Source organism: Cyanistes caeruleus, chromosome 6 (assembly GCF_971803275.1).
Source record: "Cyanistes caeruleus chromosome 6, bCyaCae1.hap1.1, whole genome shotgun sequence".
Classification (NCBI taxonomy): Eukaryota; Metazoa; Chordata; class Aves; order Passeriformes; family Paridae; genus Cyanistes; species Cyanistes caeruleus.
Genome location: NC_141706.1, coordinates 40,782,927 through 40,795,437, shown reverse-complemented (window position 1 = coordinate 40,795,437; position 12,511 = coordinate 40,782,927). Strand labels below are relative to the sequence as shown.

At 36.2% G+C, this 12,511-nt stretch overlaps 1 long non-coding RNA gene across 1 annotated transcript; it reads right to left on the bottom strand.

Moving 5' to 3' along the window:
• Positions 1-1,064: 1,064 nt before the first annotated feature.
• LOC147652621 (uncharacterized) lies at positions 1,065-6,324 on the bottom strand. The gene is made up of 3 exons (XR_015288323.1): positions 6,106-6,324; positions 5,310-5,400; positions 1,065-3,493 (listed from the first exon to the last, which is right to left on the bottom strand). It is a non-coding gene; the product is annotated as an uncharacterized LOC147652621 (long non-coding RNA).
• Between the last annotated feature and the right edge of the window lie 6,187 nt (positions 6,325-12,511).

Genomic DNA, 12,511 nt, shown 5'->3' with positions numbered 1-12,511 from the left:
CCTAATATCTGCTTGGATGAAAAGTGCTTTTTTCCTTCAATCACCGCTTACTTATTTCCCAAACTTAAAATAGGTTTTACTGAAACTCTTTAGTCCTCTATGTTAGCAGCTTTATTATTTGCATCTCATGGGAATACCTAAGAAGGGACCAAAGATTCACTGAGCCCTGAATAGTGTATGTGGATTTCAGAGTATTCAAAAAAGATAAGCAGGGATGAAAAGCACTAGTCAGTGTCATGGTTTAAGCACAGCTGGCAAGTAAGCACTAAGCAACCACTTTCTCTTAAAATTATGTTAACTTATGGACTTAAATCTACTTTCTCCACTTAACGGAAAATTTAGTTTTGAAAGAGGAAGTTATGGAAAGGAAAAGCAAGAGAAGTGAAGAGCTTAAATACAATAGAATCATTTCTGGAAAGACCCATGGGATGGCAAGGAAGCTGTGATGTTGTCAACATTCCGTAGGCTTTGGCCTAGGTATTAGCTGAGACTACTGAGTGATGTTTTAGTATTTTTAGAACTGTAAATTATTTTCCAAGAGGAGAAAAATTAATTTGGCTGAGGAAATTGGAATTTTTGGTTTAATTCATAGGTTATAATTAAGGTGGTCTTGGTATATGAAACATAGCTCTGTTCTTTGGGTGGTTTGCTGTGTTCCCTGAGGTTCATGTACTACTTTCTCTGAAGGGTTATGTCAGCTACCTTGTTGACCTTTTCCTGACTGCAAGGCGATGCAATCATAAATACATGAATATTCAACTGGATGTCTTAGAATGTGCAATTGTGTGAGCTGAAATTGTCTGCAACAGGCTCCACTCATTACTTTCCCTGGTGACTTGGATTAGGGAAATTTTTATAAAGGCATCCATGGGACAGTGCTAGGCCTACTCTGTAGTGAACAACTGTACAATTTCAGCAAAAAGCAGGGTGAGATTGTTTTCCAGATTCACAACAAAATTTAAAAAAGGATGTACTGGGTTGCAAGTTATTTTACTGGAACCCTGAAAAGCACACTTGATCCATGAATAAAAGCTAAAAATATACTAAATTAACATGGCAGTCTGACAGTAAAATGGATTTTATTTCCTCAAGTTCTGGGTTCTCCTCCCAGGTAAGAGAATATGAAATCCTGTTATCTGAAGAGATAATCTTGGGACAATGTATTTTAAGTAGGATCAGAAAGTCTGAAGATTTGTCTACAGTTTTAAAGTCTCTGGAAATCAGATAAATATAACAAACTTGTATCTTTCATTCTCTTACATGGCTGTCAAATCTAGAAAATGGTATATAAACAGTCATTATTATGAGCAACCCTAACTTTAAAAACTGTCTATCTATGGAAATATAGATTTATTGAATTCATGTGAAGTTATCTGTGAGACATTTCTCTATGGAAGAAATTTAACCGAACCTTCTCAATAAAACTGTTGAGGTTTTGTTTCAAGGAATGTTTCCATAATACTTTATATGCAAAGCTGCAATAGAATGTAATTCTAGTCCGAATTTATTTTCTGCAATCTGACAGCTGAAAGGTAAAGGTTGAAAATGTCTCATTTGAAAAGTCTGATAGGAAGACAATAGATTAAAGAGAGCCTCTCATTTATCCCAACAGGATGGCCTTAACTTTTTTATTCCAGACTTTAAAAGTGGCAAAAAACAAAGTTATAAAACACTGAATGCACAAGAAAAACAATAAAATAAAAAAAAAAAAGAACACCTACACTGGAGAATACTGTGAAAAGTTAATAATGTATTGTCAAATTCTTCTCTGAGCTAAAATGAAGGAGTGCTTGTTGCACTACAAAATTTCAGGTTCCATGTGAACTAAATGCAGGAGTTTTAGAAATTAGGGATCTCATGAGAGGATAATATTCTTTCCAGTTCTGGTTTGTATTTTTTTTTTAAAATTATAATGACTCTACTATTAACTGGAGGCCCCTGAATGTAATGAATCACTTGGAAATATGATGGAGCTATATAAATAAGAAATTACTCCACTATTTGCAACAATTGCATTTAAAATATAACCACAGAATATAAACTTGTTGGTAATAACTAATCTCTACAACAAAATTCATCACAGGAGTATTTGATGCTCATCAGAATCAATAACATTTCACTGATAATTCATATATTACAATACTGAGGAAAGCCATTTGCCATTTTCAGCAAGATTATATTGTGTGGATTTTTCTTTCATTGTTCCTCCTGCAAGATTTATATCTGAGTGTTTCCAAGACCAGTGTCCTGCAGCAGATGCTGCCAGCAATACTGAATACTTTCAATTAGTAGTTCTCTACTTCTCTGGTAGCTAAGCAACTGACCTGTGGTGAAGAATACATAATGATCTTGTGCATATCCACCTTAGAGTATCAGACAGAGCTAGACTTCAAAACATGGGTTTGTTCACCCATACTGATGACTTTGGCTTAGCCTTCTGTGAATTATAAACTGTATTTACTCTGTGCTTAATGTAAATAGGTCAAAAACAGAAATAAGAGGCTGTATACATATGTGGCTTTATCTTTCTCCATTCATTGAAATTATCATGCTGTTAGCAAGCAAACATACAGAACTCTATAAAATCAGGGTAAATAAGGATTTGATATCATCAATATACAACCATAACTAGCTACATAACAGTATTTTTGACTTTCCTTTTTTAATGATTGCGAGTAATATGGTCTTGTTAATAAGGCAGTGTAAACTGAATGGGAATTTGAGAAAAAACAGCAGCTGGCACAGACTTAATCCACATAACAGAGAGGCTCTTAGTTGTCAGGGGGATGGTCGCATGAAAAAATAGCTGAGAAAAATAACCTTATCCTTTGTAAAGCCTTCCAGTACACTGAGCCTGCACCTCAGAGTTGGCCAGCACTTACTAGAATCACAGATTCTAGAAAATGCCTGAGCAGTTTTCTCCCCTCAGTTTTGTTTGATCAGAGGACTTGCTTATTCTGGTCCAATAAAACTTTCACGGTCCTAATCCATTTATTTATCACCTGTGGGAGACCGGACAATGCAAGAAGGTTTGGGAGGGTCTTACATATAAAGGAAACAACAGAAACTCTTTAAAAACCCTGGCCAGAAAAACTCTTAAAAATCCAAAGGAAGCAGAATAAAAACATTATAGATTACTGGGAAAACATTGCAGTGGTCTAATTAGATCAGATAGGAAACATGAGAACACTTTGGCCAGCAGACGTAATCCACATTTTGCATAACATGAAATTTAAAGGTGAAACTCCTTGTCAAAAATCAGGCTGGTTCAGCAGTCGATTTTGCAGAGCTTTAAAGAGTGTTTGGGTTAAAGTGTGGTTCAAACTATCCTTCAAGATAAAGAACATGTTACATTAACTGAAATGATTTGGAAAGGTCTCTGAGATGTTTGTATCAGTCGTGAAAAGTATTCACCTTTTATACAGTGCTTCAGCAAATCTCCTTTTTCAGTCAGCCCTCAGGTCCTCAGGGAGTTTTTAGGAATTGTAATCTGCTGTAAAATTAATTTAAAGGGAAGAGAAAATGTGTGTTGTCAGAAAGACTGGAAACTGCCTAATGGAAGTCTGTGAGAATGTCTGTAATAGTTCATGCTTCAGATTAGCTGTATTTATACTTCTTTTGGAATAATTTTTTTTTTTTTTCCTTAAAATTGCAATTACCCTACCAGTCTTTAAAATACCCTAATAATGACAGCTATAACTTTGTTTGGCTGGACACCTGATGCTGAACAAAGCTGCACTGTCACTCCACTCCTCAGCTGTACTCAGCTGTACTCCTCAACTTTATATTCTCTGGATAGAGAATATAAAGACAAAAGCTTGCAGGTTGAGGTAAGGGCAGGAAGAGATCACACACAATCATAGTTACAGACAAAATAGACTCCACTTGAGGAAATTAGTTTCAATTACTGCCAATCAAATCAGAGTAGGACAACAAGAAATAACATCAAATCTTAAATACCCTTTCCCCCACTCTTCTCTTCTCCCCAGGCTCAACTTCACTCCCAATTTTCTCTATGTCCTCCCTGCCAGTGGCACAGCAAAGATGGGGAATGGGGAACGTGCTCAGTTCATCACTTTTTCTCTCTATCTCCTTCCTCCTCAGTGTAAGGACCACTCAGACTTCTCCAGTGTGGGCTCCTCTCCCCACAGGACCACAGGTCCTGCCAGGACCCTGCTTCCCACTGGGTCACAGCTGCCCTCGGCCATCCACCTGACCTGACCTGCTCTGACATGGGGCTCTCCTCACAGAAGCACCCCTGTAGCCCCCAAAAAGCATCTTGCCACCCAAAGCCAATCCTAAACATTTATTTATTGAAATGCACACTATCTGTAAAGTCTTTTTACTCTATGTTGTAATTGAAATTTTCCTATGTTTTGTTTGACTTTTCAGGGTGTATATCTTCAGAGCTGTCATGTAATTTGCTACCTTTATCTAAGTTTGTAAAAGCATACAGCATGTACTGAAATAAAACTATCAACATGCAAAATAGAACTGTTTATTAATGATATTGTCATTTTACAAATGAAATATATTCAGCACATCAGATGAATCAAATGTCCTCAGTAACTGTCAATGTCAAACTGTCAATAGCTTGGTTGGATTTTAAAGCTACAACATAAACCAGAAAACATCAGAGTTTTCCATGTCTTGGCTCTGGGGCAGCTTTCATTATAATTTTTGCATCACAACATCTTTACAGATACTGTACAATTAAAAAAAAAAATCTGTCATCATGTACTGTCTTTTACTATTTTTTGTAGATACCAGAATCCACATGTATTAAGAAAACACTAAAAACCCCCCAGTGTAACTAAGTACTTAAGTTATTTAAAAAAAATTGAATAAATTCAGAAGTCAGAGAGTCTAAGATGGCTTGCTCTACACAGTTAAATAAAAATCTCAACTCCCTCTCTGCAAAAGCAATCTGAAGTTATATGGGGTTTTAAAAATATTGAATTATTAAAATAAATCATCTGAAAAATTATTTTCTAAAGCAAGTAATTTTCTTTATCTTAAAGCAGAGTATTTAATTTGGGAACAATGATATAAAAACCTGTAAGAAATAGATAGATCTGGATTCTATTCCAGTCTGGGACTGAGAGTCCCTCTGTGATGTGAGGAGAATAAATAAATCATGTGGTCTCCCCTAACAACTGTAGCTCACTGCATTTGTCTCATACTTTTCCTACAGTATGGCATATGTTAAATAAATAAAAGAAAAGGATTGGTAAGGGTACCTGGACTGCTCCTACTGCTCCTGCCTTATACAGAGAAGAATTCTGTCTTTCTGTGAAGGAAAGTGTTACCTTGTTGAAAGAACTTTGACTCCTGGAAGTCTTTGAAGTGTGATGGTGGAAGAGGAACAAAGTGGAACAAGTACTGTGATGGAGTGAAGGACTTTTAAAAAAAAAAAAAAGAAAAAAGGAAAGAGAAAAAATCATCAGCCAGTTAGGGGAAGAAGAGTGGAGAAGAAAAGCTGATAAAAAATAGTTTGTATATGTATAATTGCAATACCTATACAATGTACATGCAATACAAAGGAAAACACTTCCTATATAAAATCTCATTTGAAATTATACATTAATGCATTTTGTTTGCATTTTTGCTTTGAGTACTGCTAATTTTAAGGCTCATATTTTGGGATTTTATTAAGTGTGAAGAATGTAATCCCTGCAATTCTGCCTCATGTCACATGCACTGTGAACATTATCAGCCTGTTGCCACCAGAGTGGACGCTCAAGTACAAGGATGTGGCTGTCTGCCTTACAGTGTGCAATCGTTCCCTTTCTCCCCCTGATCTGTCCCTGACAGGTGTCCTGGTGGCTCTCAGGGTTTTGCTGCTGAACAGTAACTCCATGTTCCATGGTAGTACTCAGGGAACACCAGGTTATGGTGCTCTACAAGAATATTCTATTCAGTGGTCATTCAGAGGATGGGAATAAAGAACCTAAACATGAAATTCTTTCCCAATTTGATACACATTTTCCTAAATTTAAAGTTAAGGGTAAGTTGTGGCTGATAGACATTGTTGACTCATGAGGATGCTGGAGTTGAACATATCTGTTGTATGCTCAGGATAACAATGTTTTTCAATAGACTTACTGCTGACAGGTCTTGTGACCCTGTGAGAAACCTGCTGCTTCAGTTCCTGAAGGACTGCATCCTGTGGAAGGGACCCATGCTGGAGCACCATGTGATGAATTGCAGCCTGTGAGACTCCTGTTGGAGAAGTTTGTGAAGGAGTCCTTCTGAGGAGAAAGGAGTAGCAGAGACAATGTCTGTTGAACTGACCACAGCATCATTCCCCATCTCCCTGCACTGCTGTGGAGAAGGAGGTAGAGAAGTCAGAAACTAATTTGAGCCTGGAAAGAAGGGAGGGGTGGGGGAGAGACATGTTTTAAGATGTGTGTTTATTTCTCATTGTCTTTCTCTGATTTCATTTGCAGTGTCAAGCTCATTTCCCCACACTGAAACTGTTTTACCTGTGACAATAATTAGCGAGTGATTCTTTCTGTTCTTATCTCATCCCATGAGCCTTTCCTGATATTTCCTCTCCCACTGTCCAGCAGAGAAGGGGAGTGACATAATGGCTTTTTGGGCACCTGTCATCCAGCCAGGGTCAACCCACCAGAGCCCTGCTCCTTCATAATATATGATCCACATCTGATCAGGAAAGGGTATCTCAGTATCAATCATTAGCAATCACCTCAACCGAAAATGTCTCCAGGAAATAATGCAAGTGGCAATGACATAATTTATTTACATTAACACAACAATTATGTTTTATGTTGAAAAATTTAACTTTGGCTTTTCAGGAGATTTGGGAAGTTTCCAAAACAATAATGACCACACTATTTTCAAACTTAATATAAATAACCATGCAGATATTACAGATATCTCATGTTATCTAGAACAGTCAGATATTTCATTAACTTTTTTGTTTAATTTTAAGCTATTTTTATTTATTAATGCTAAAAAATGTAATTGTCTTTGTGGAGGTGAAACACACTGGACTAATTATTATTATTTTTATCATTGTTTTTTGTTATATTTTCATGTGTATCATGATAAATTCAGTTATATATTACCTACTCTGAAAGCAAACCATTTTATATGCAGATTTAAGGTAATGGGCATTCAACTTTAAAATATGGTTCTGATATCCTGTAGCTTCTCAATAATAATATGCTCTTACATGACAACAGAAAAGGATGGATTATGGGTTTTTCAGTTCACGTCAGGCATGTTAATTGCAGAGTAGGATTTCCACATAAAATATCAATGTACTGGAACAAACTGTTAATGTACCAGAATATGAACACTTACATTCATTTCTTGAGATTTAAAAGCAATCTTCTTTTTCATATATCTGAATAGTATTTTTTTAAAGTCTGCTAATGAGAACAACGTAACCAATGTTTTCTGAAAACCTTAATTAGCTTAAGTGTTAATAGTGATTTCCTAGTCATTGTACTGGCAAACAGTACAATAAGCCTTTATGGAAAAAAAATAATTTACAGGGTATGGAAAAACTTTAAAGCAGCTTTTAAGAAACATGTCATGGAAGATCAACTTTATGTTGTATTAGCGAGAAACGAAACATTGAATTCAAGTTTTACTTGTTTGGGGTTGTTTTTTGTTGTTCTGGGCTTTGTTTGTTTTGTTTTGTTTTGTTTTTCCCTTGGAGAAGATATTCCTAGACTAATAAAAATGTACTTGGAAGTGAAGTTCAGCTGGGAATTTGCAAAGTGTTTTTAATGATATAGAATAGCAAGTTTATAGTTTATGTATCATCTAATTTGTTTGAATTGCACACAAAGAATCCAAGAAATTTGTTTTAATAGGTAATAGTAATACTAAAAATTTTGCTGTATAAGAAGGAAACAATTCTTTAAGAGCAGGTAAGTAAAGAGTTATGATTCTTAACAGTACAAAAGGGGTTGTTTACAACCATTATCTTATTATTAATACACCTGGGCGAGTACATATCTTCTCATTCACTTTCAAATACTAGACTATAGCTGCTTAAAAAGATGCAAATTAATTCCTTCTTTGTTTATGCAGTTTTGTTTTATGACTGCTCTGTTTCACACTACTAATCTTTAATGGGCCTTCAATTTCTTTTTCTTTTCTCTTTAAAACAGCAAATGAATGCAGGTCCTTCCTTTTAAAGCCAGACAGAAAGAGAAAAAATATTTAAGTTTTCATGCTGCAGCTGCAGGCTGTGAATTATCCCACTAGGGAAGAGTGGAAATACCACCCACATAATCCAACAAGAGGCTTGATTCATTTTGTGTCTGAAGTAATAGTTGTGGTCTTACAAAGCTGAAATGAGTTTCCTTTGCAATCTTCACAGGAGAAAAAAATGAGAATATCTTCCTTACAGGTTAAAAGCAAGATCCCACTTTTTAATTTATTTTTACACCTGTTTCTCATTTTTATTTTTCCTCCTTAGTTTCTCACTATTTTGCAACTACCTTGACTTTATGCATAACAATGGAATTGAATATGAGACAGGATGTAAAGAAGAGCCAAGCAATATCTTCCCAGGCCTATCAATCCCAGCTGAGCTTGTAACAAGTGATTTGGTTGGTGTATGAGAACCAGATACCAGGAACTCTGCAGAGCTTGTTTTTAAGGCTCCTATTTGTTCCAGGACAGCCAGAAAACCTTCTTGTCTCACAGACACAGGGAGTTAGTCACCATCTGTTTGAGATCCCAGTGGAAGTGCCTGCCTAGGGTCCTGTCTAAATATGCAGGACTCCACTCAGTATGCACAGAGGCTATGTAGCTTCCTACAGATCATCAATAGTGAATAATGAAGAGAGAGAGATTAAATTCTGCCTTTTAGGTTCTTTACTCAAGGCTGTAGGGAGGTTTTGTCCTCTTGGGATCCTAATGCTTGAATTTTAACTTGAAGAACTTTAAAGTGTTCAGGATATATATATAAATTTATTTTTTTAATTTTTTTTAAATGAGCTGGATTAATGATTTAAAAATTCAGCTATTGACAGATGGAATGATGACTGCAGTATAAGTCAGCTGGTTGCAGTACTTATCCAGAAACAATCCTTTCTGTTGCTTCAGAATATTCATACACTTACTGTCCTTTCCTTCATACAGTGATGTAGTCACAAGGCTGTATTTGTTTGGACAAGAGGACAGAAGGAAGGACAGAAGGAAAAGGGGAGAAAGGAAGGGAGAAAAAGAGGAAGGAAGGAAGGAAGGAAGGAAGGAAGGAAGGAAGGAAGGAAGGAAGGAAGGAAGGAAGGAAGGAAGGAAGGAAGGAAGGAAGGAAGGAAGGAAGGAAGGAAGGAAGGAAGGAAGGAAGGAAGGAAGGAAGGAAGGAAGGAAGGAAGGAAGGAAGGAAGGAAGGAAGGAAGGAAGGAAGGAAGGAAGGAAGGAAGGAAGGAAGGAAGGAAGGAAGGAAGGAAGGAAGGAAGGAAGGAAGGAGGGAGGGAAGGAGGGAAGGAAGGAAGGAAGGAAGGAAGGAAGGAAGGAAGGAAGGAAGGAAGGAAGGAAGGAAGGAAGGAAGGAAGGAAGGAAGGAAGGAAGGAAGGAAGGAAGGAAGGAAGGAAGGAAGGAAGGAAGGAAGGAAGGAAGGAGTTTGGTTTGAATTCTTGAATTCTCTCTTGATGAAGGTGGAATTAAAAAGATGTTTTTATCAGATGGATTATCTGATTTTTGGAGGTCCATTCCAACCTGGACTATTTGATTCTCCAGTGGATATGGTGGACATGAGATTAATGCTTCTGATCTACATGAAATAGAAATTTCAATTGTATCTTTAATGTGTGTGAGCGGGTGCACTTTGAAAACACTTTCTGGATCATCCGTCGTTGCATGGATGATTTCAGGATCCTGACCAAGCTTGGGGCTGGGCGGTGTAGTAATCTTCTCAGTTCCCCCAAGAACTCTTAAGGATGTAGAAAAGCTTGTCTCTTAATCTAATATCAGAAGCCTTCATCATAAAAGGGTCATAGATTTCAGATGAAAGTAAAGATTTGGACTAAAGAATTTAATTTCATTGCAATTTCATTTTACTTTTTAATAATAAAAATTATCTAGTACTTCAATACATTTTTACTGTAATTTTTCTCTACATTTAAACTGAGATTTAAATTCAAATTATATTACATACAGTTCTAAATGTTTCATCACATCTAGATGTGTTTTAATTCATGTGTGTTTTAGATCTAAAACCTCGATCAATGCTTAATCTAGTGACAGCAAAAATATGGCTGAGAATTCAGTGAACTCACACAAATTTTGCTGAAACCAGTGAAGTTCTAAAGAGATTTAGGCAGTGTATTTAATAGCCTTAGACATATGTAATGAACTTGTAGTCACCACTGTTTTAAGATTCCATAAAAAATATATGCAACTGAAAAAAATATATGTCAGCTCACCACTTTTTAATTTACTCATAAATCATAGCCTAAGCTGTAATTTTTAATGTATATTTAGGAGCTGTAATCTATGGAAAGCTTGCCAGGCATTGCCTGTGAGCTCACACTAATAGGCATCCTAAACAGAAAAGGAACCTGAATACAGGGGAAATAACTGTTCTGAGAGCTCTGGCATGGTCCTCGTTGCCAGGGAAACCTCTTCTTTGTCTCTACGTGTTCAGAATGGCTGCCTCATTAGACACTGAACCTGATCATCAAGTTGCACTACCAGGAGGAAAAAAAAAAAGGAAGGGGAAAAACTAAGAGTTCCACAAATATTTAAGAAAATGGCAAGAATAGGGGTAATCTTAAATAAATCTCTGTGTATCTGTTTTCATAATTATGTTCTGTAAAGGTAAGTCTGTCCAGGCTGCTTCTTTCCACATCTATTTGCAGGTGGAAGTGAGCAATTCTGGACTGTCTTTTACTGAATTAAAAAAGAAAAAAGAGGAAAAAGAAAAGAGAAGAAAAGACTGTGAACACAAAATTGGTGACATGAATATTTTATCTAAAATATATCTCTTACTTTTAAATATTGAAAAACACCTATTTAATAAGGTCATTCTGCTTATTTAACTGCCTGAGACATTGTTTTAGCATTTCTATAGCAGGTTTTATTCATGGCGTCAGAAGCATAAAATGTCAGGGAAAAACCTATATAGGTGCATTTATTACTCTGATCATAAAGAAGAGTGGTGAAAAAATAGTAAAACTCGCAAATATATAGTGACAAGAGAGTTACTTTATGTTTACTACTAAGTTTTAATCAAGATACTAAAAACAGCACCACATAAACTTCTGAAGTGCAGCAGAACTGGATGCAGTTTCAAGGCATTACTCATTGGCAATAAAACTATGAACCCAAGGCCCCTCAGGAGCTCAGCTCCTGACCTTGGCTGATGAGAGAAGCCTCTGAAAACAGGGCCAGAGCTTAACCTCCACCCTCTGGGGTTTATAAATATCAACACGGGGAAGGGATTTTAAAGTCATCATCACAACAAGTCTGTTCACTGGAAAGAAAAATGAAATCCAAATCACAGGTGAAATAGTTAAGGAATGCCTGACTTTACTCTTATTTATGAAGAGGGAAAGCAACCCTGCTAGACCTTTTTTTTTTCTTACTTTTCTCGACAGGACGAGATATGAAACTGAGTAGTTAGGTGCAAAATCAAACCTGAGCAGGTGATCTGAAATTAACTGGTTGTTTTCCAAGAGCATAAAGAAATAAAATGAACTAGATTTACGTGTATCTGGAGCAATTTTCCTTCTTAGTAAATGATAAGCCATGCTGAATCTCTGACGTTGCCTAAGTAACAGTATTCAAATTAATATATTTTCTTTTTTTAAAGAATGCCTTTCTTATAACAAACATTTCTGGGATTTTTTTTCCTCCTCTGGGATAATATTGTTGAAGCAGGACTTGTAGATTGCAGCTAGAGGAAAAGAGGAAAGAAATGGCTGATTGTAATCACCTATCCACTACATGGCAAGAACACAGTTTCTCCCTTTGGAAAGCAGTTCTTTTCAGTTCCATGGTGAAATATTTTCAAAATTCAGTGAAAGTTGACTCAATGAGAAATAATTTCTCCAAATGGGGACTTGAGACAGAGAAAGCTATTTTGGAGGTCTCCTGCAACCACCAGGGTTCTTTCCTTTCTTTATTTTAAACAGTTACACATAGAGAAAAACTAGAAGATATTTAAAATTAATATACAAGACAAGAAGGAGTAGCAGGAATGATACTAGAATATTATTTGAAGCGGGTCTAATGTGCAGGTGCAAAGTGTTCTTTGTACCACTAATTTAATAAATTTTGGTAAATACAGAGAAAGTAAGTGATTCCTCTTGGCTTCTCTTTTGAGCAAATACACACAAGGATACCAAGGTTTGAAAAAGAATAATAAAAAACATGGCCAGAATCTTAATGCATAAATGTGTGAGCCTAGATGTCTGTGAGAAAAGCAATTCATGAAAAGATACAGTTATAACTGGGTAGTAGTTATAATCACTCTATTTTATTATGATAGTCTGACTGAACTAGGCTGGAAGTTCCAGGAGCT